The sequence below is a fragment of the Ovis aries genome, chromosome 2 (genome assembly GCF_016772045.2).
Source record: "Ovis aries strain OAR_USU_Benz2616 breed Rambouillet chromosome 2, ARS-UI_Ramb_v3.0, whole genome shotgun sequence".
In the NCBI taxonomy this organism is placed as follows: domain Eukaryota; kingdom Metazoa; phylum Chordata; class Mammalia; order Artiodactyla; family Bovidae; genus Ovis; species Ovis aries.
Genome location: NC_056055.1, coordinates 75,137,458 through 75,161,747, shown reverse-complemented (window position 1 = coordinate 75,161,747; position 24,290 = coordinate 75,137,458). Strand labels below are relative to the sequence as shown.

The 24,290-nt window shown below is 42.1% G+C and overlaps 1 pseudogene; it reads right to left on the bottom strand.

The window, feature by feature from the left end:
* Window positions 1-14,419, bottom strand: part of LOC114113077 (cyclic AMP-dependent transcription factor ATF-6 alpha-like) — a 39,827-nt pseudogene extending 25,408 nt beyond the window's left edge.
* Window positions 14,420-24,290: the final 9,871 nt, after the last annotated feature.

The following is a 24,290-nucleotide window of genomic DNA, read 5'->3' as shown; positions in this document are numbered from 1 at the left end:
GAACAAGGCTGCTGAAAGGTTAAATATGAGGAGAGGAAACTCAGCATTTGATTGATGAAGTACAGCCAGATTTGGCATTGATGACTTCACAAGAGTAGGCTCAAAAACATGGTCAGAAATTTAAGAAAGCAGTAGAAGGGACACAGAGGCAAATATAAATGTTTCAAAAAGTTTTGTTATGAAGGGAAGTAGAGACACGACATGCTAACTGGTAGGAAATGGAGAAGTCAAGAAATTTTTTATATTCTTTTTAGTTTTCTGGCTAAGTCAGAGTATGGAACATCTTTAAGGTGATGGTAATTATCCAGAGGAAAAGGGGAAAGGATAATGGTGAAAGAGGACAGAATGACTGGATCCATGCCCTAGAGGAGGTAGAATGAACAGGATTCTTTACACAAGTAGAGCAATGCATCTTTTCTAAGATAATAAACCTGTATTAACTGCAATTTCGTTGTTGTTTTAGTTCCTAAGTTATGTTCGACTCTTTGTGACCCCATAGACAGTAGCCCACTAGGTTCTTCTGTACATGAGGTTTTCAGGCATGAATACTGGAGTAGGTTGCCATTTCCTTCTTTAGATTAATTGTAATAGAAAATAACATACAGATATCGGTAATGAGCTTATACTGTACCTGTGTGCATGTTAAATCACTTCTAGTCGTGTCTGACTCTTTGTGATCCTATGGACTGTAGCCCACAGGCTCCTCTGTTCATGGGATTCTCCAGGCAAGGATACTGAAGTGGATTGTTCAGGGGATCTTCTGAACCCAAGGATCGAACCCGTGTCTCTTTTTGTCTCCTGCACTGGCAGGCGGGTTCTTTACCACTAGTGCCATCTGGGACATGCTGTATTAAAATCTTAATTGACTCTATTAAAATGATACTACTTCATAAATAAACATAGATCAATACCATGGTCTCAATATTTCAGAGCCTACCTCTTCCATAATTTACTTTATTAATTTCTTCTTCTTGGACGTTTAGGGTTTTTTCCAATTTGTCAGTTAGAAACAAAGATGAACAAGGCCCCTAACCTCTGGTACTCTGACTGCATGCTTCATCCCGAGCCTTCCCCTGACCAGGTTCAAAGTGAAAGTCGCTCAGGTGTGTCCAACTCTTTGTGACCTCATGGACTCTACAGTCCATGAAATTCTTCAGGCCAGAATACTAGAGTGGGTAGCCTTTCCCTTCTCCAAGGGCTCTTCCCAACCCAGGGATCGAACCCAGGCCTCCTGCTTTGCAGGCGGGTTCTTCACCACCTGAGCCACAAAGGAAGCCCAAGAATACCAGAGGGGGTAGCCTATCCCTTCTCCAGGGGAATCTTCCTGAACCAGGAATTGAACCAGGGTCTCCTGCATTGCAGGTGGATTCTTTTTATTTATTTATTTATTTATTTTAGCTGGAGGCTAATTACTTTACAATATTGTAGTGGTTTTTGCCATACATTGATATGAATCAGCCATGGGTTTACCTGTGTTCCCCATCCGGAACCCCCCTACCACCTCCCTCCCCATCCCATCCCTCTGGGTCATCCCAGTACACCAGCCCTGAGCACCTGTCTCATGCATCAAACCTGGACTGGTGATCTGTGTCACATATGATAATATACATGTTTCAGTGCTATTCTCTCAGATCACCCACCCTCACCTTCTTCCATAGAGTCCAAAAGACTGTTCCATACATCTGTGTCTCTTTTTCTGATTCACATATAGGTTTATCATTACTGTCTTTCTAAATTCCATATATATGTGTTGGTATACTGTATTGGTGTTTTTCTTTCTGGCTTACTCCACTCTGTATAATAGGCTCCAGTTTCATTCACCTCATTAGAACTGATTCAAATGTATTCTTTATAATGGCTGAGTAATATTCCATTGTGTATATGTACCACAGCTCTCTTATCCATTCATCTGCTGATGGACATCTAGGTTACTTCCATGTCCTGGCCATTATAAACAGTGCTGCGATGAACATTGGGGTACACGTGTCTCTTTCAATTCTGGTTTCCTCTGTGTGTATGTCCAGCAGTGGGATTTCTGGGTCATAAGGCAGTTCAATTTCCAGTTTTTTAAGAAATCTCCACACTGTTCTCCATAGTGGCTGTACTAGTTTGCATTCCCACCAGTAGTGTAAGAGGGTTCCCTTTTCTCCACACTCTCTCCAGCATTTATTGCTTGTAGACTTTTGGATAGCAGCCATTCTGACTGGCATGAAATGGTACCTCATTGTGGTTTTGATTTGCATTTCTCTGATAATGAGTGATGTTGAGCATCTTTTCATGTGTTTGTTAGCCATCCGTATGTCTTCTTTGGAGAAATGTCTGTTTAGCTCTTTGGCCCATTTTTTGATTGGGTCGTTTGTTTTTCTGGAACTGAGCTACAGGAGTTGCTTGTATATTTTTGAGATTAGTCGTTTGTCAGTTGCTTCATCTTCTATTATTTTCTCCCATTCAGAAGGCTGTCTTTTCACCTTGTTTATAGTTTCCTTTGTTGTGCAAAAGCTTTTAAGTTTAATTAGGTCCCATTTGTTTATTTTTGCTTTTATTTCCAATATTCTGGGAGGTGGGTCATAGAGGATCCTGCTGTGATTTATGTCAGAGAATGTTTTACCTATGTTTGCCTCTAGGAGTTTTATAGTTTCTGGTCTTACGTTTAGATCTTTAATCCATTTTGACTTTATTTTTGTGTATGGTGTTAGAAAGTGTTCTAGTTTCATTCTTTTACAAGTGGTTGACCAGTTTTCCCAGCACCACTTGTTAAAGAGACTATCTTATCTCCATTGTATATTCTTGCCTCTTTTGTCGAAGATAAGGTGTCCATGCTGCTGCTACTGCTGCTAAGTCACTTCAGTCGTGTCCAACTCTGTGTGACCCCATAGACAGTAGCCTACCAGGCTCCACCGTCCCTGAGATTCTCCAGGCAAGAACACTGGAGTGGGTTGCCATTTCCTTCTCCATAGGTACATGGATTTATCTCTGGGCTTTGTATTTTGTTCAATTGATCTATATTTCTGTCTTTGTGCCAGTACCATACTGTTTTGATGACTGTGGCTTTGTAGTAAAGCCTGAATTCAGGCAGGTTGATTCCTCCAGTTCCATTCTTCTTTCTCAAGATTGCTTTGGATATTTGAGGTTTTTTGTATTTCTATACAAATTGTGAAATTATTTGTTCTAGTTCTGTGAAAAATACCATTGACGGCTTGATAGGGATTGCATTGAATCTATAGATTGCTTTGTGTAATATACTCATTTTCACTATATTGATTCTCCCAATCCATGAACTTGGGTATATTTTTCCATCTATTTGTGCAGGTGGAATCTTTACCAACTGAGCTCTGCCCAGGCTCAATCCCCACTCTAAGACCAGAACTTTGCTATATATTCAAGATCTAAAGCATGAGTGGGAAAAATGACTATCCCCTGCTAATCATGTCACTTCCACCACCCAGAGAGATGTGCCCATTGTCTGGCAGACAGGGCCCAGCAGAGTTGGAACTGACACTGCTTCTGCCCCCTCTGGGACTCACAGTGCTAAATTTGAAGAGTGCCACAGAGCAGTGGTTCAGATGATAAAAGAATCTGCCTGCAATGCAGGAGACCTGGATTCAACCCCTGGGTCGAGAAGATAACCTGGAAATGGGAATAGCACCTCCTCCAGTATTCTTGCCTGAAGAACCCTATGGACAGAGGAGCCTGGCAAGCTACACTCCATGGGGTCACAAAGAATCAGACATGATTGAACGACTTACACATGTGCACACACATACACAGAGCCATAGCCTTCAGCCTGAGAAGTTCTGGAAATGTTTTAGGGCTAGTTATGTTAAACATTTTCTTTTTAAGAAAAAGATTTAGAGATGGGAAAAGTGAAGATACAGCAGACTAAATAGCTTGCTCCAAATTTCTCAGCAAAGCAAAAATACAAGCAGGGAATTCCACTGGGGTCTGTATAACTCTAAGCACCCTTCCTTTCTCCCTTTCATTGTACTCTCTATCTCACAAATTCCTGCCACCATCACTAGCCCTTCTCAACCTTCCCCAGGCCTAACAGCAACACAGCCCCTTCCTGGGGACACAGTCCATCCTGAACCAAACTTCCATGTCCCTTAGAGTCAAGGCTAAGGTCCTTCCAGCTTTATCTCTGATCTTCCTTTCAAAAGCTCTGTGAAGTCACATAGTCACTTCCCAGCCCCCCAGTATGCCCTGACATTTCCTGTCTCCTTTTCTTTCTTCATGTCCTTCCTATGTCTGGATGTCCTTCACTGACCTCCACATTCTAGGATCCCACCCACTCTTCAAGGTGTGGCTCAGATGCCACTTCCTGTAGGAAGTTTTGCCAAGTGTGGCTGGGCTTGCCCACCTCACAATTCCTGGAGTGCTTTAGCTGTCTCTGTTTTGTGAGCCTTAACACTATCTTGTTTAGAGATCATTTTTACATATATCTCTTCTGCTATCAGACTTGAAACTCCTAGAGGAAAGAGATCATGTCTAAATCATCTAAGTAGCTCTTTGAGCAACAGGCCCAATACTGGCATAAAGTAAGCCCTTGTTAAAGGCTTGAAGTATGGGTAGATGGATGGGTAAATGATTCCCTAGCTATTCCTGGCTTAAAAAAAAAAACAAACAACTCTTTTGATGAATGCATTTTGTTCTATTTAAACTCTAGAACCTGTCCTCACTGACATGGTTATGTATAGCTGTCACTAAGTGCCTTGAAACTCTTCATTCAATATGTTTCCACCTCTGTTGCTGTTAGTAACCTGATTCTTCAAGCCCACCTCCATCCTTTCCCCTTAAAGCTGTTACTCTAGTTTCCCATAATTATTTCTCTCAGATATTCCTAGCTGAGAAGTCAGTTAATAGGTATTTAACATATATATAGTCTTTGCCATGGGGAGCTGCATTTTAATAGGACATTCAAAAGGTAAAAAGTATATAGACTTCTAATAATGAAATTTTAGACACCATAATAAAAGGTAGGGAGAAAACCTGTGTAATTGCCTACTCCGTGACTTCAGGCTAGCCCAGTGGCCAGGCTTCCTACAAGGGAGTAGGAATTATCCTGAGAACTCTGCACCACTGACTCCCACCCCCATCCTAACTCAGGAACTAAAAGCAGAACATTCCAGCACTCATGCCTCTGCTGATAGACACCTTTGACTGTGCCAAAATTCTCAGCCGCATCAGCTTAGCACCATGGAGGTCACAGTTCTCTCACTGCCCTCAAGAGTTAAAAAACAAACTACTATATAAAAATAATATGTAGGATATAAGGATATATTGTACAGTATAGATAATATAGCCAATATTTAATAGTAACTTTAAGTAGAGAATAACCTCAAAAATTTTGAATCCCTATGCTCCATATACAAAGCTAATAAATTATTGCAAATCAACTATGAAAGTGAAAGTGTTAACCACCTTCAGTCATGTCCAACTCTTTGCAACCCTATGGACTGTAGCCCACCAGACTGCTCTGTCCAAGGAATTGTCCAGGTAAGGATACTGGAGTGGGTTGCCATTCCCTTCTCCAGGGGATCTTCCCAATCCAGGGACTGAACCCAGATCTCCTTCATTGGAGGCAGATTCTTTACCATCTGAGCCACCAGGGAAGTTAAAGTGCACTATAATGGCCTAGTCTCTGCTCTAACTAGAGGTCTAGAAGCCAAGAACAGAACTGGGCTCCTTCCCACACTCCCACCAGGAAGCAGGCAGTCACTCACCTGCCTTTCTAAGCCCTGACCCCAGAAGAAAGACTTCAAAGGGTCCTTGTTGAGCTTCCTGGGCCTGGGAAGGGGCAGAGAAACAGATGGGGAGACATGAGTGGCAGATGGGGAGACTCCTCACAACTGAGCCCCATCCTGTCTCCAGGGAAGTAGTCCCTCTTACCTGAGCCAAGCCAGTCTTCCTAGCATCCTACTGTGGCAGTCAGAGACCCAAGAGGAATATTTTGAGGACTTTCTCTGAACTGATCTTTAGCTTCAGTGAGAATACTAAAAAAATAAAAATAAAAAAATAGTTGGTTCTAGCTCTAAGGAAGCCATTAAAGTGCTAATAATGAACGGAAAGCAAGGGGCTGGGTTTTGAACCTAGTTTCATCATTATAGCTCTGTGACCTTGAGCAAAATGCCCAAATTTTATTAGCCTTCATTTCCTATAAAATTTTAAGAAAACAATACCCATTTCATTGACAAAAGATAAGAAATGTAAAGCACCCAGTACAGTGCCTGGACTCATAGCATGAGTTCCAGCAGTGTTAACAGCTGTTAAGGAGATTGTGGTAGGGCTACTCAAGACATTAGACTTGGTATTTAGGCAATGGAAAGGAGGAGAGAGAAGTCTCATTCTTAACACACATATACCACCACTACCACCCTACTTTTGAATTTACAGCCTTACCCTGGTCCCTGAAGGCTGGCCCAGCCACCAGATACCTGCTGCTCTCTGGTCTGGCATTCAAGACCCTCCAAAGCATGCCTTTGGTTTCTATTCTTATCTCTCAACTTCCTTCAAACAGCTGATGCTCTGGCCATACCTGACCATGCTCCCACTGTAACCTTTCCTGTCCCCAAATCCTTGACTATCTGTGCCACCACCAGTGTTGACATCCTTCACCTCATTGAAGCCTTAAATCCAAAAGCCTCTCTGATCTCCAAACTAGGATAAAACTTGGCCTCCTCTTAGCTTCCACAGCACCTGTAAGATTAAGGCTCTCTGTTTTCTCAAATCTTCCTTTAAAATGCAAGCATATCAAAGGCATGACAACTTTTCTGCCAAGCTTAGAAACTCTGGGTATAATAATACACTGAGAAGGCACGCAGGACACAATTAAGCTACCCTGAGCCTTGTGCTTTATTCCCAAGACAGCAGGCTCAAGCCTTCAGTGACTAGTTCCTGGTTACCTGGGGCTTTGCTTGTCTTTCTCTAGTCCTTGGGGAAGCAGAGCTCTTTCTAAACTATAGATCAATTCCTCAGCCTGGTTGTCCTAAAACCCACAGGATGCTCCTCTCACTTTCTTGCTTTACTTTTCTAGCTTTAAAGCTGCTCCCAAAATCTGCTTCATTTGCTGTTCTCACCAGTCTCCATGTTTCTCAGATTTTAAAAAACATATTCTTCTGTCTTTGATATTAGTCAACCCCATAGCTATCCTTGGGCACCTCTCTGATCAAACTCCACGTCCAGGCTACTTAACCCCTGCAGAGCTCTCTGCCTCAGGCTTTAGTCAAAGGAAGCCCCAGGCAACTCTTCCCTATACTTCCCAGCGTCTTGTCTGTCACCTACATCACTGAGTGTCTCCTCTAAAAGCCCCACATGAGATATTTCTTTGAGATTTTACTGCTAAGAAAAGCTCTTCTGCCTCCCCTGAGGAACTTTCCATAATTCTCTCTGATCATAAGGACTATGTAACAGTTCTTGTCCCAGTTTGGGTTTTTAGTTGCCAAGAGCTTGGCAGCAGGTTTGAGGCCGAACTAAAGGAACCTGACTCTGTACAATCCAGGGCTCCTTCCTATGGGGTTAACTCTTGATGTCTAGAACAGTTCAGCCTGTTTTGTTTGGGTCTTTGATTATTTCTACTTTGAGCTTCCTTGGGTGCAGATTCTATCTGCTCCCCCACTCTGTCACTGGAGGGTCTTCAGCCACCCCAAAATAAAGTCTTCCTGTCCTCTACCTCCTGCCTCCTAGATTTTTTTTGTCTTGAGTTCTGTTCTTCTGAAAGGCAGCATGAGGATTTAGGGAGTTTTATTATAGTATTTGAGATGGGAATGCAAAGAGAGAATTAGAAATTTACTTTCCCCCCTTTTAAAAGAAAAATCAGTTTTTTATCACAAGTCCACATGATCATAATTCAGACAATAGTTCTCTATGTCTTGTTAAAAAGCTAAATCCAGGGGCTCCCCTGGTTGCTCAGTGGTAAAGAATCTGCCTACTAACATAGGAGACATGGGTTGGATCCCTGGTCTGGGAAGATCCTACATGTGATGGAGCAACTGTGCGCCACAACAGAGCCTGTGCTCTGGAGTCTGGGAATTGGAATTACAAAGCTCAAGCACCCTAGAGCCCACGCTCCACAAGAGAAGCCACAGCAATGACAAGCCCGAGCACAGCAACAAAGACCAAGCACAGCCAAAACTAATTTTTTTTTTTTAAAGCAAAACACAGTGAATAATTCTCCACTTCACTATTCCCTTCTCCCAGAGATAACACTTTTTACCTCTTTTAGTTGATTCTTTTGGCATAACTTTAAATAATCTGCTTATCAATTATTTCTGCTATTTATAATTCTGTGGTTTCTTTGGTTTTTACGTTTTGCATATTATTTACTGACTTCCCACTGAGGAAGATGAGGATGTAAATCTCATTTGCTACCACCACTATCACCAGCTCTCACCAACCTCCACACACCATTTCTTATCTACCTCTTTTCCCAGTAAGTCATATGGTAATTTTGGTTAGACTGATTTTAGTTAAATTATTATGATTATATAAGTATTACAGCTGAACTGTTTAGCGTATTACAATTACTTTTCCTCCTCGGCACAACTTTTTGGGTTTTTTTCCCTGGATTTAATATTTGTACTGTTTGTTTTTCCATCTTCTTGCTATTTATGGTCTTGACACTAATTCAGATCTGCTCCCAAGCTGTGTATCTCTTCCCTCAATACCTTGTTCAGTCACTCAGTCATGTTCAACTCTTTGCGACCCCAAGGGCTACAGCATGCCAGGCTTCCCTGTCCATCACCAGCTCCCTGAGCTTGCTCAAACTCATGTCCTTTGAGTCAATGATGTCATCCAACCACCTCATCCTCTGCTGTCCCCTTCTTCTCCTGCCTTCAGTCTTTCCCAACATCAGAGAATTTTCCAATGAGTCAGTTCTTCACATCAAGTGGCCAGAGTATTGGGGCTTCAGCTTCAGCATGAGTCCTTTCAATGAATATTCAGGATTGATTTCCTTTAGGATTGACTGATTTGATCTCCTTGCAATCCAAGGGACTCTCAAGAGTCTTCTCCAATACTGCAGTGCGAAAGCATCAATTCTTTGGTGCTTAGCCTCCTCTGGTCCAACTCTCACATCCATACATGACTACTGGAAAAACCATAGCTTTGACCATACAGACTTTTGTCGGCAAAGTAATGTCTCTGCTTTTTAATATGCTGTGTAGGTTGGTCATGGCTTTTATTCCAAGGAGCAAGTGCCTTTTAATTATGGCTGCCATCACCATCTGCAGTGATTTTGGAGCCCCCCAAAATAAAAAGTCTGTCACTTTTTCCATTGGTTCCCCATCTATTTGCCATGAAGTGATGGGACTGGATGCCATGATCTTAGTTTTTTGAATATTGAGTTTTAAACCAGCTTTTTCACTCTCCTTTTCACTTTCATCAAGAGGCTCTTTATTTCCTCTTTACTTTCTGCCACACGGATGGTGTCATCTGCATATCTGAGGTTATTGATATTTCTCCTGGCAATCTTGATTCCAGCTTGTGCTTCATCCAGTCTGGCATTTTGCATGATGTACTCTGCATATAAGTTAAATAAGGAGGGTGACAATATACGTCTTCCTCAACACCTACAAGTACATTAAGAATTTGGTTGTTTTCCTCCAGAGCATTTGACCTGTTCAAGTCTGGACTGGTTGATCTCTAGATCTGCTACACAGTGGGAGAAGACTCCATAGTAGCAAAGGGAGGAAACTGTTATTTGGACCTGTAAGAGCTAGAGCCATGGGAGGAGGTCACCACAGAAAGTCAAAGTCTTAGGTAGAATACAGCCTCTGTCCAGCTAAAGCCCAGTGGGGAGAAAACATGGAAAATGAATATTACCATCTCTTTCTTCATCCTGATCTTCTGCCAGCATCTGTATTGGTCAATGTAATTTAGTCACTAAGTCATGTCCAACTCTTAGGAGCCCATGGACTGGGGCCTGCCAGGCTTCTCTGTCCATGAGACTTCCTAGTCAAGAATATGAGAGTGAGTTGCTGTCCATTCTCCAGGAGATCTTCCCAATCCAGGAACTGAACCTGGGCCTCCTGACTTGCAGGTGGATTCTTTATCAACTGAGCCACCAGGGAAGCCCTCTGTTGGTCAAGTATGTGTGTGCATGCCCAGTCACTTCAGTCATACCCAACTCTTTGTGATCCTGTGGACTAAGCCTGTCCTTGCTACTCTGTCCATGGGGATTCTCTAGGCAAGAAACCTGGGATGGGTTATCATATCCTCCTGCAGGGACTCTTCCCAACCCAGGGGTCAAATCCGCGTCTCTTATGTCTCCTGCATTGGCAGACCGGTTCTTTACTGCTAGCGTCACCTGGGAGCCCCTATTGCTCAAGTCTAGTTGCAAATCAGTGGCAAGAGAGCTCAGGTCATGTAGTCCACAGTGGTCAGTCTCTTGTGGATAGATGGAGAATAAACTGAAGAAGCAACAAAAAATACTCACAAACCTTGTCTTTCTCTTTTCGGGTTAACTCTGTTATTTCTATAGAACCCATTCTCCAGTAACTTTATTACAAAGGGCACAACAGAGGCAAATTAATTAAGTTTTTATAAGTCTGAAAAATATCTTTCTATATCAAACTAAATTGGTAGTTTGGTTTGATATTCAAGGTTGGAAATAATTTTTTTTTACTCTCTTGTACTTTAGATCCTGTTATTGCTATTGAGAAGTTTCCTATCATTCTACTAGTTGACTCTGTATAAAATATTGAAGCTTCAAGTCAGTTTTTATACCCACAATTCTGAAATTCTAAAATAACTTTCATGTGTCTTTTTTTTTCCCTGAGTGTTGGGTACTCAGTCTGCCCATACAATTTAAAATTCCTGTTTATAAGTTATAGACAATTTTCTAGAATTATTTTCCTATTGATTTCTTCACCTCTGTTTTCTCTTTCTGGAATTTCAATTGCGTGAGTGCTTAAACTCCAGGACTGGTTCTTTCTTTTCGTGGTTTTTTTTTTTTCTTTCCTTTATATTGTTCTTTTTTTTTTTTTTTAAGAGATTTACTTAAATTTATACCAATTTTCGAGAACTTGCTTAGGTTCTTTGAATGTTCCTTTTCGTAGCATCTTGTTCTTATTTTCCTGAGGCTATTAGTGGTAGTTTTTATTGGGGAGTGAGAGGTTTGTTTTTAACTTTCTCTTGTCGCTCAGTCGCCAAGTCATGTCTGACTCTTTGCAACCCTGTGGACTGCAGCACGCCAGGCTTCCCTGTCCCTCACCATCTCCTGGAGTTTGCCCAAGTTCATGTCCATTGAATCAGTGATGCCATCCAACCATCTTATCCTCTGTTGCCCTCTTTACTTCTCCCTTCAGTTTTTCCCAGCATCAGGGTCTTTTCCAGTGAGTTGGCTCTTCACATCAGATGGCAAAAGTATTGGAGTTTCAGCATCAGTCCTTCCAGTGAGGATTCAGGGCTGATTTCCTTTGAGACTAGTTTGATATCTTTGCTGACCAAGGGACTCTCAAGAGTCTTCTCCAGCACCACAGTTTGAAAGCATCAGTTCTTCGATGCTCTGACTTCTTACTGGTCCAGCTCTCACATCCATACATGACTGCTGGAAAGATCATAACCGTGACTATATGGACCTTTGTCGGTAAAGTGATGCATTTGCTCTTTCCTGCCAAGAAGCAATCATCTAATTTCATGGCTGCAGTCACTATTCGAAGTGATTTTAGAGCCCAAGAAGAAGAAATCTGTCACTGCTTCCGCATTTTCCCTCTCTGTTTGCCATGAAGTGATGGGACTAGATGCTGTGATCTTAGTTTTTCTAATACTGAATTTTAAGCTGGCTTTTTCACTCTCCTCCTTCACCCTCATCAAGAGGCTCTTTAGTTCCTCTTTGCTTTCTGCCATTAGAGTGGTATCATCCACATACCTGAGTTTGTTGATATTTCTCTTTGCAATCTTGATTTCAGCTTGCAATTCAATCAGCCCAGCATCTCACATGATGTACACTCCCTAGAAGTTAAATAAACAGGGTGATAATAAACAGCTTTGTTGTACTCCTTTCTCAATCCTGAGCCTGTCAGTTGTTCCATGTCCAGTTCTAACTGTTGCTTCTTGACCTGCATACAGGTTTCTCAGGAGACAGATAAGATGGTCTGGTACTCCTATCTCTTTAAGAGTTTCCACAGTTTGTTATGATCCACACAGGAAAAGGCTTTAGTGTAGTCAGTAAAACAGAGGAAGATGTTTTTCTGGAATACCCCTGCTTTCTCTATGATCCAGCAAATGTTGACAATTTGATCTCTGGTTCCTCTGCCTTTCTAAACCCAGCTTGAATGTCTGAAAGTTCTCAATTCACGTAATGCTGAAGATTAGCATGCAGGATTTTGAGCATAACCTTACTAGCATGGGAGATGGGTGCAATTGTCTGGTGTTTTGGACATTCTTTAGTACTGCCCTTCTTAGGACTTGGGATGAGGATTGATCTTTTCTAGTCCTGTGGCCACTGCTAGGTCTTCCAAATTTGCTGACATATTGAGTGCAGCACTTTGATAGCATCATCTTACAGAATTTTAAATAGCTCTGCTGGAATTCCATCACTCCCACTAGCCTTATTGACAGCTGTGCTGCCTAAGGCCCACTTGACTTCACAGTCCAGAATGTCTGGCTCTGGGTGACTGACCACAGCATCGTGGTCATCAAGACATTTTTTTGTACATCTCTTCTGTGTAGTCTTTCCATCTCTTCCTAATATCTTCGGCTGCTATTAGAGCTTTACCATTTCTGTCCATTATTGTGCCCATCTTTGGATGAAATACTCCTTTGATATATCCAATTTTCTTGAAGAGATCTCTAGTCTTTCTCCTGTTTTCCTCTATTCCTTTGCACTCTTCACTGAAGAAGGCCTTTTTGTCTCTCCTCACTATTCTCTGGAACTCTGCATTTAGTTGGGTGTACCTTTCCTTTTCTCCCTTGCTTTTTGCTTCTTTTCTTTCCTCGGCTATTTGTAAAGCCTCCTCAGACAATCACTTTGCCTTCTTGCTTTTTTCTTTTGGATGATTTTGTTTGCTGCTTCCTATATAATATTGAACCTCCGTTCATAGTTCTTCAGGCAGTCTGTTTATTGATCTAATCCCTTGAATCTATTTATCACCACCACTGTATATTCACAGGGGATTTAAGTCATACCTGACTGGCCTAGTGGTTTTTCTCACTTTCTTTAGTTTCAGCCTGAATTTTGCTATGAGAAGCTGATGATCTGAGCCACAGTTAGCTCCAGGTCTTGTTTTTGCTTATTGAATACAGCATCTCCTTCTTTGGCTACAAAGAATGCAATCAATCTGATGTCACTATTGGCCATTTGCTGATGTCCACGTGTGAAATCGTCTTTTGTGTTGTTGATAAACAGTGTTTGCTACAACTAGTGTATTCTCTTGGCAGCATTCTGTTAGCCTTTACCCTGCTTCATTTTGTATTCCAAGGCCAAACTTGCCTGTTACTCCAGGTATCTCTTGACTTCCTACTTCTGCGTTCCAATCCCCTATGATGAAAAGGACGTCTTTTTTGGTGTTAATTTTAGAAGGTCTTGTAGGTCTTCATAGAACCGTTCAACTTCAGCTTCTTTGGCATCAGTGGTTGGAGCACAGACTTGAATTACATGGTGTTGAATGGTTTGCCTTGGAAATGAACCAAGATCATTCTGTCATTTTTGAGGTTGCACCCAAGTACTGCATTTTGGACTCTTGTTGATTATGAGGGCTACTTCATTTCTTCTATGGGGTTTTTGCCCTCAGTACTAGATATAATGGTCATTTTAATTATATAATGGTTATCTGAATTCACCCATTCCCATCCATTTTAGTTCACTGATTCTAAGATTTTTATGTTTGCTCTTGCTATTTCTTGCTTGATCATGTCCAATTTATTTTGATTCATGGACCTAACATTCCAGGTTCCTAGGCAATACTGTTATTTACAACACCGAATTTTACTTTCATCACCATACACATCCACAACTGAGTGTCATTTCTGCTTTGGCCCAGCCACTTCATTATTTCTAGAGCTATTAGTAGTTGCCCTCCACTCTTCCCCAGTAGCATATTAGACACCCTCCAACCTGGGGGACTCATCTTTCAGTGTAATATCTTTTGACCTATTGATACAGTGCACGTGGTTCTAGCAGCAAGTATCCTGGGGTCGTTTACCATTCCCTCCTCCAGTGGGCCACATTTTGTCCTTACAGTGAACCAGATAGGCACGCTCTGGTGTTGCCTCACACACACATGTGTGCATACACACACAGAAAACAAAAAACAGTTTGAAAGCTGAGTGTACAGGGGAAGGGATTGGCAACTCTGGGCTTTCCTGTTGGGTTAAATGTCTTGGCCATTTGGGGAGAAGTCTCCTGTGTCTTAATCTTGAGCTCTCTTCTGCTGGGTTACAGTTTACTCTCCCGGCTGTAGAACTTAAGTTGAATTTCCGGCATGTTGAGAACTAAGTGAAGGAATAAGGCAGAGTCTTAGTCAGTTTATCACTTCTACTTAATCCCCTTGTTTCCAACATGTTTCTGTTCTCAGTAATGCCTCTTGTCCTCTAGCCCACCGTTCTGTTTTATGCTCTTCAGAAATCATATTTCCAATCTTTCCTTGGAGCAGAAACGAGACTGTCTGTCTGTAAGAAACTGGAAAAGGGTCTCCTTAATCTCTGAGCAGTTATCCTATTTTTAGTTCTGCCTTCACTTATACTTCTACACAAACATGGAATCAGCAATTTCTGAGTCTTTGAGGAGAATTCAGGAGTGTTCACTGCATCCTTAATTTTTACTTAAACAATTTTTCTACTTTTACTCCACCCACATCCCTACTTTTAGACGTACATGGAATCATTCCTTTCTGAGCCTTGTGGGACTAGAAAGATTCTATGTGTTAAGTTGCGTTTCTTCTTGGCTTTCCCCTACTGCCAGCTTAGGACTCAGCTCCTTCAAATCTACCAAATATTTGGCCATTCCTTGGCTTTCTAGTGTCTATTTTTAATATTATCTTCTCTGTCAACTTCTTTGTCATTATTATTTTTTGTCACTAAAGAAAAACATTTTATTGCAATTTTAGTAAGCTTTAGGGTTAGGATAGAGGTAAAAGTATATGTTCATTTCTTCCATCTTCATCTTAGAGGTAACTGCTTCTTAATGGTGGGATCAGAGAAGCATAGAGTTTAACTAAACTTGTCTTGCTTATGCATTTTTTTGTACATGGGGCAGGATCAGAGGAGGCATTCTCACAGGATTATTTGTTTCATAGGATTCATCACAAATTTATCAAGAGCACACAAGTAACTTTATGAGCTTTATGCGATAGATTTGGATTCTGTTTTTCAGTTCTCTTCCATGTATTTATCTGCCCTCATTGAAACAACTCTGTGAAATAGACAAGGCAAGTGTTACTATTCTCATTTGACAACAGAGGAAAGTAAAGCTCATAGGGATTGAATGACTTATCCCAAGTCTTGGACTACCATAGCTGATGCTTTTCCTTTGGTCCATGCTTTTTCCAAGTGTCAATATCCATTTTCTGCAAAGTTCCCAGATTGGCCCATGATGGTCTACACTGGGACCAGCTGTGGTAGATTAAAGAATCAAAAGATTCCTGGACCCCAACTCCAGGAGATTATGATTTGCATGTAAGGTTTGGAGTGTGAACCAAGTATCTATTTTAAAATAACCCCCTAAAAAATAAAATAAAATAACCCCCTAGATGATACTGGCATGTAGATTGATGGGGAACCATTGCCCTAAGGGACCTGGAAGTGGTCTGGTGGGGTCCCCTAGGCTTCAAGTCATAGATAATTAAATGCCAATTTCCAGAAAGTAACAATTTAGCCATCCAGATAGCAGTCATTCCAGGATGCCACAGTCAAAGCTAATAGCTTCTTCCCTTCCTCTCCTCCCTGTGGCCCTCTGTAGAGCTCACTTCTGCCCTCATTACCTGTCCTGCCCATTCACATAATGGAGACTCCCTTGCCAGCTCCCTCCAGTGCTCCATTTCAGCTTGTGAGACTTCAGGGACTCAACTCCCTGAAAAAATTAAATTGAAAAACTTCCTCCCTGATAACTTAGGACCTCTTGTGGAACTCAGCTCTCTTAGGAACCAGAGGGCAAGAATAATAAAGCGCTCTGCTCATTATCTGATTGGCAGCCCCACAAATGTTATCTCCAGTTCTCAGGTGGCTTCCAAGCTGGAAAATATAAAATCCAAGTTCCTTTGGATCAGAGAGGGAGCATCTTGGCATCAAAATGCACGTATATGCATATGAATGCACAGTAATGCACAGTAGGAGAGGTCTCTCTTCCAGACCCTGAAGGTCCCTGAGCTGAAGAAGTTCAAAGAATGACAGACAAAAGGAAGGAGTATATCACAAGAGGCTCAGCGGTCGATTCAGCGCGGAGTGAAAGAGAAGACAGAGCCCATTGGCAGGCCAAGGAGAGCACCATGGGCATCTCAGCCAGGGAGACGGAGTACCCTTCTGGGAAAGAGTTGCCTGAAGGAAGGAATTGGGTGCACGCATATTGTGTGTGCATTTAGTCACTCAGTCCTGTCCAGCTGTTTGTGATCCCGTAGACTATAGCCTGCCAGTCTCCTCTGTCCAGGGATTCTCCAGGCAAGAATACTAGAGTGGTTAGCTGTTCCCTTCTCCAGGGGATCTTCCTGACCCAGGGATCGAACCCTGGTCTCCTGTATCATTGGTGGATTCTATACCATCTGAGCCACCAGAGTAAGAATATGTAAGACTTAGCCATTTGAGTGGAGGAACAGTTTTGACTCTAGGGTAAAGTCTTTACAGTGAACCAGATAGGCATGCCCAGCCTATCTGTCACTTCCAAAACCCTTTTTAAGGGGTTCCTTCTACATATATCATTTTGTTGGTAGCATGAACCCAAACTCCTGGCCCAGCAAATGGCTTGGAAGGCAAAGCTGACCCAGAGGTGGTCAATAGAGGCTAAGGGACTATATGAGCCAGCCTGGAACAAGAGCACTTGAACAAGGGCAATTAAGTCCATCTGATTCTTCAAGGAATGTGCTTAATTTATTCATCAAATACTCACTGAGTGCCAACTGTGTGTAGATGCCTTATTTTTAAATTTATTTAACAAATGCTTCTACTGAACATAGTCTGTGCCAGACACTAATACAAGTACTTTACAAGTATTTAATCTATTTAATTCTTAAAACAACCCAATAAATGCATTGCTATTTTTGTCCGCATTTTGAAGGTTAGAAAAAAGCAAGGCACAGAATGCCTAAGTAACTTGCCCCTAGGCTACACATTTATGAAGTGGTAGAGCTGCTTTTTTAAGTACTAGAGACAAACAAGAAAACCCAAAATCCATGTCCTCATAAAACTTATTTTCTAGTAATGATTTTGGTCTGGACCCTTGCAGAGAATCAGTGGTATTGGGAGCAGAAGCTAATAAAAATCATAGGCCAACAGCAAAGACAGAATGGCAGCAGAGGAAGGGTCAGGGAGCTGCTTGCTGATGAGAGAAAAAGTGAGGAAGGCAAACTGAACTGAGGGTGGGGGCACAATACGATAATCAGGTCCCAGGAAAAACATTTCTGTTGCCAGTCACATTCATTTCCATGAGGCCAGATTCTTCCTGGAGCCCTGTGAGGCCCAGCCCCATGACTGAGTTTTGCATCTTCTTATCCCTGCAATGAGGTCGCCAGTGCTGAAGTAATATGAGTGAATTTTTGTTCTTCACATCCTTCAGAGTCTCCAACAGCCAGCCTTGTGGCACCGTAGCCCCTCATGAGAGCAAGGACTGTTATGAACAAAACCCAAAAAGGCAGTGTATACAGAAATAGTGTCCTTGGGAGGTTAAGAGCATGAAGTTGCACTACTCTGGGGACCAGAGAGCCACAAAAGGAGGGATGAAGGGCAGGATAACAGTTGCTCCTGCTTTGGAGAAGTGCAGGGCTGGAGCAGGGTGTTGGTGGGAGTCACCCTCAGCTAAGAATGGCGGTGTCTGTCCTGGCCCTGAGATCCCCAACTTCGGCCAGTGCTGGGGCCAGCAGCACCTCACTCCATCTTTAGCATTACAACAGTGGCAGCGTCCACACTGCTTTCTGGGTATGATGTGGGACAGCTTCGGCATCATCAGTAGCTACAGAAACCTGCAGGCGGTGACACCTGAGGAACTGATATTCCTAAGGAGAAGAAACAGAACAAACGACAGTCACCATGGGACACCAGGAAGCTTTATTTACGAGTGCATCTGAGATATCCCTTGGGACTCTCACTGGAACACTGCAATAGCATCTTGTAGTTAAAAGTAATACCAGTTTTACTTTTTTCATTGAGAATCCATTTAAACCTTCAAGCTGATGAGACCATGGCAAAATGAGTAATTTTTTTTTTTTTTTCCCCTGGTCTCCTCTCAGTCAGAGCTGTTCTATACAGGGAAGGCTCTGTTTACCAAGGCTGTGCCAAATCTCATTTGTCTTTATTCTCACCTCTGCTGTTACTCAGGAAGCCACATTCTAGCATTGAGTCAACAGTGATGCTGGAAGGGAACACTCAGCAGGAAGCTTCAGCAGCTCTGATGCAGGTCGGAACACTTTCCTGGCAATGGCTGGCTCACTGGAATGTGCTCCATTAGGCAGAAGAGCCGCAGTAGTTGTAGAATCATAAGCACTTCAGAGCTGGAAAGGTCCATGGGGATGGCCTAATTCCCTCACATCACAGATGGGGGAACTGATGAGAATTTTATGTGACCCTCTGCAGGAGTTTCACATTGTGCTGCTCTTCCCCAATATCAAGACTTACCAGCTGCTGTCACTCTCCCCAAGAAGAGTGCCAACCCTTCCACCCCCCTGAGTGAATTAGCCTTGTGATCTCATCTCTTTCTTCCAGTTAAGTAGGGTAATACCTGGAAAGCCTATGTATACCAATATGAATTAGAGGTGTTGATGGTCTTCAACACATCAAGGTCCCAGAAGCTGGAAGACTGACGATCAAGATGAAGATGATGATGTTGATGATGGTAAAGAAGATCAGTAATAGCAGCAGCAGTTCCCACTTTTTGAGCAGGGCAATATGCCAAATACCTTATATACATTCACGCCACACTTAGCAGCACTCTTTTTACTATTATTATTTTTTAAAATTTTGGCTGTGTTGGGTCTTCACTGTGGCAGACAGGCTCTTTGTGGTGGTGCCAGGGCTTCTCGTAGGGCTCGTCACACACGGAGAGTCACACATGGAGAGTCCATGGGCTCACTAGTTGTGGCATGCAGGCTCTAGAGTGCATAGCTCTCTAGTTGTGGCTCAGGCTTAGTTGCCCCACGGCATGCGCGATCTTAGTTCCCCGAACAGGGATCACACCTGCATCCCTCGCCTACCAGGGAAGTCCCACCATCAGTCTCAAAAAATGGATTTTATTATTCTCGTTGTACTGATGGAGAAACTGAGGTCCAAATGTCAAGAGATACATACCAAGTCACAAAGTTATTAAGGCGCAGAATGAAGATCTGTACTCATATCATCTCTCCTTGCCTTTGGTTAGACACTGCTCAATAATAACCTCTTTCCTACCTCAGAAGGGAAGGGAGTTCAGATGTGCAAGGGACTGTTCCTCATCGAGCTAGAAGACTGTTTTCTCCCTTAGTTCTCTGTGACTGGTTCCCACTGCCCTTTCTATTGCCTGGGGGGGAAACTTGGCAAGTCAAAATTATACTTGATAGCCATCCGTATGTCTTCTTTGGAGAAATGTCTATTTAGTTCTTTGGCCCATTTTTTGATTGGGTCATTTATTTTTCTGGAATTGAGCTGCATAAGTTGCTTGTATATTTTTGAGATTAGTTGTTTGTCAGTTGCTTCATTTGCTATTATTTTCTCCCATTCAGAAGGCTGTCTTTTCACCTTGCTTATATTTTCCTTTTTTGTGCAGAAGCTTTTAATTTTAATTAGATCCCATTTGTTTATTTTTGCTTTTATTTCCAGAATTCTGGGAGGTGGATCATAGAGGATCCTGCTGTGATTTATGTCTGAGAGTGTTTTGCCTATGTTCTCCTCTAGGAGTTTTATAGTTCTGATCTTACATTTAGATCTTTAATCCATTTTGAGTTTATTTTTGTGTGCGGTGTTAGGAAGTGATCTAGTTTCATTCTTTACAAGTGGTTGACCAGTTTTCCCAGCACCACTTGTTAAAGAGATTGTCTTTACTCCATTGTATATTCTTGCCTCCTTTGTCAAAGATAAGGTGTCCATATGTGTGTGGATTTATCTCTGGGCTTTCTATTTTGTTCCATTGATCTATATGTCTGTCTTTGTGCCAGTACCATACTGTCTTGATGACTGTGGCTTTGTAGTAGAGCCTGAACACATGAAAAGATGCTCAACTTCACTCATTATTAGAGAAATGCAAATCAAAACCACAATGAGGTACCACTTCATACCAGTCAGAATGGCTGCGATCCAAAAATCTGCAAGCAATAAATGCTAGAGAGGCTGTGGAGAAAAGGGAACCCTCCTACACTGTTGGTGGGAATGCAAACTAGTACAGCCACTATGGAGAACAGTGTGGAGATTCCTTAAAAAATTGCAAATAGAACTACCTTATGACCCAGCAATCCCACTTCTGGGCATACACACTGAGGAAACCAGAATTGAAAGAGACACATGTACCCCAATGTTCATCGCAGCACTGTTTACAATAGCCAGGACATGGAAACAACCTAGATGTCCATCAGCAGATGAATGGATAAGAAAGCTGTGATACATATACACAATGGAGTATTACTCAGCCGTAAAAAAGAATTCATTTGAATCAGTTCTGATGAGATGGATGAAACTGGAGCCAATTATACAGAGTGAAGTAAGCCAGAAAGAAAAACACCAATACAGTATACTAACACATATATATGGAATTTAGGAAGATGGCAATGACAACCCTGTATGCAAGACAGGGAAAGAGACACAGATGTGTATAACGGACTTTTGGACTCAGAGGGAGAGGGAGAGGGTGGGATGATTTGGGAGAATGACATTCTAACATGTATACTATCATGTAAGAATTGAATCGCCAGTCTATGTCTGACGCAGGATGCAGTATGCTTGGGGCTGGTGCATGGGGATGACCCAGAGAGATGTTATGGGGAGGGAGGTGGGAGGGGGGTTCATGTTTGGGAACGCATGTAAGAATTAAAGATTTTAAAATTTAAAAAATAAAAAACTAAAAAAAAATAAACAAAACAAACAAACAAACAAAAAAACAAATAAAAGATAATTAAAAAAAAATTATACTTGAATTCCAAAAATATTAGTGTCTTATTCAGTGAGGAGAGAAAACCAGGAGGCAGAGGAGGCTTAGAGAGTCCATCTTGAGGAAAATCAAGTCAAACACTTTCTCATCCTATTCATTTTCTAACCTATTTAAATAGGATTCTAATTGCATAAAACAACTAATTTTGTTCATTATGTTTCAATTAAATTCATCTGAAACTCAGGATAGTGGCACTGTCGTTGAACGGCCATATTAAAGATGAAACATAATCTCTCTTGACTCCATTTCCTTTGACAAAATAAAGTTCAGCTACTAATGAGCTTACAATAAAAGGTCTCTTTTATAAATGGCAACAAAGGGTGTGAATTTATGAATAGCAGTTTTTATTATCATCAACAGTCATTTCCTTTGTTACCAAAATATACAGAAATTATTATGGGGTCCTTTTATTCATTGTGGCTTTGATTTGGGGAGCAGGGGAAGCTAGAGATAGTTTCATAATCATATCACATTAAAGTCACACATGGAGAGTCCATAGGGGGTGGCCCCAAAGCCTTGATGCAGGGCATTCTATGGACTAAGCAGACATTTCAATTTCCAGCTTTGTGGGCTTCAATCTCTACCCTAGAGCCCAAATCTCTGTTTCAGGGTAAACAAGAAATGCTTCTACCTACACAGCCTGTTCATGCCATTTCGTGGCCTCAAGGAAGAATTGGTTTATTCTCTTTTGAATCATGGAGGCAAGGAATAGTCCATCTAGGTAGCATGAGCTGGCCTTGGCGAACGAGCTTTCCCACCTTCTGGTGACACCTGGCCCTTTCCATGAATAGCTAGAATGGCATGAGGCCACCGTTTCTTCCTCAGGGCCCTGCTGTGCTCACAGTTAGCCACAGTTGGCAGAGTGTCTTTCCCTGGTAAGCAATACTGTGACTTTCAAGCCTGGTGATGTTAATTCAGTGCCCAAGCTAAGAAAAATGTCATCAATCCCTAGCCCAGTGAGAGCACACGTCAGAGTGGCATTCAATCAGGCTCAGTGAGGGCCTGTGACATGCAGAGCATCATAGGGAATATGGAAATAAGTAAGGCCTTGTACGTAGTGAGTACTACCCAGTGAGCAGTGGCTATAAAATAAGTGGGCCACTCAGATGGTATAGAATCTGCCTGCAATGCAGGAGACACAGGTTCGATCCCTGGGTCAGGAGGATCCCCTGGAGAAGGGAATGGCAACCCACTCTAGTATTCTTGCCTGGAGAATCCCATGGACAAAGAAGCCCAGTGGGCTACAGTCCATGGGGTCACAAAGAGTTGAACATGAATGAGCAACTTAACACACTCCCTTATCCAAAATTCTTGGGGCTAGATTTACTGTGCATAAGAGCAGAATTTTCAGGATTTTCAGAAAGGCAATTTCATGCCAATTATCATATACTGCCTAACACCCAATGCAAAATTTCTACTGTGATATGTTTGAATATTCACACCAAATGAGTTAAAGAATATAAACAACCTCAAATCAGCTCAGGGTAGGTCACATTTGCTTCTAAATAATTTATGAATTATAGGAAGTCTTCTGGGAGCAAAAGAACACTTGCCCAGAGGAGGAGAGCCCCCTGCACCCAGGAGGGAAGGGGGAGAAGACTAATCCATCCATGGTCCTCCTGGAAGGGAACAGGTGCAGTGCATGAGAGAGGTGACCTCCACTGGGACTCCTACCAGGAGGGTGAGACAGGCCTATCGCTGAGTGTGGTGTCAGGGGTTTATCTGTCCCCAAAGACCTGTTGCAGAAGGGCTGTGCCCTAGCATTCCTGGGGACTGCTGAAGCTGAGGGCCACACTCTCCCAACCCCCAGTCTCCTGGCCCTGATCTTCAAGGGAAGTTCTGCTGGGGAGCCAGGGTGTATCTTCCTACTTTGTCCTCTGCCTTCCACTGAAAGGGTTCACAGCACCACAATCACAAACCTGGTGAATCGACAGGAGGCACGTCTCCATTTGGCCAAGTGTATCAAGTATAATAAATATGTTCGGAAGAATTCTTCAGATTCAATATTTTCTCATGAAAATTTTCCTTATGCCTTTCAGTCTCTAGGAGCTGCAGCAGAAGCAAATGGAGCATTTTTTTTAAGTGCTATAGTATATGAAGGCAAAACTAGTCAATCAAATCTATGTATTTAATTCTAGAACTGGATAGTAGTCATGGCTGCACAGTGTTGTGAATATATATAAACCACTGGATTGTACATTTTAAAAGGGTGAATTTTATGCCATATGGATTATTAAAAAAAAAAAACCAAATAAGTTAATTGGGTGAAATGACTTTCACCTCCATCCTAGTCTGAGGACCACACCCTAAATCTCATCAACACAATCTCAACTACAGGAATCTTACACTAATACCTCTGACCACTGAATGCCTCCTCTCACCCTCCCAACTGCTCTATCTGTTTAGTTCCTTCCTTAGTGGTTTAAACAACAAAGTTTCAGCAGGGCTGATCCCTTGAAGTGGTTTAGTTGTTCTTCAGTTGCTACTCTTTGCAACCCCAGGAACTGCAGCCGGCTTCCCTGCCCTTCATTATCTTCCAGAGTTTGTTAAAAATGCCATCCATCTTGCCCTCAATCTTTCCCATCAGGTCTTTTCCAGTGAGTCCGCTCTTCCCATCAGGTGACTAAAGTATTGGAGCGTCAGAATCAGTTCTTCCAATGAATATTCAGGGTTAATCTCCTTTAGGACTGACTGCTTTGATCTCCTTGCTGTCCAAAGGAGTCTCAAGAGTCTTCTCCAGCCCCATACTTGGAAAGCATCAGTACTTTGGCGCTTAGTCTTCTTTACGATCCAGTTCTCAAATCTGTACATGACTACTGAAAAAACTTTAGCTTTGACTATGTAGACCTTTGTCCATCAAGTGATATCTCTAGTTTTTGATATGCTGTCTAGATTTGTAATAGTTTTTCTTCCAAGGAGAAATGTCTTTTAATTTCATGGCTGTAGTCACCATATGCAGTGATTTTAGAGCCCAAGAAAATAAAATCTGCCATTGTTTCCATTTTTTCCCCCTTCTATTTGCTATGAAGTGATGGGAACA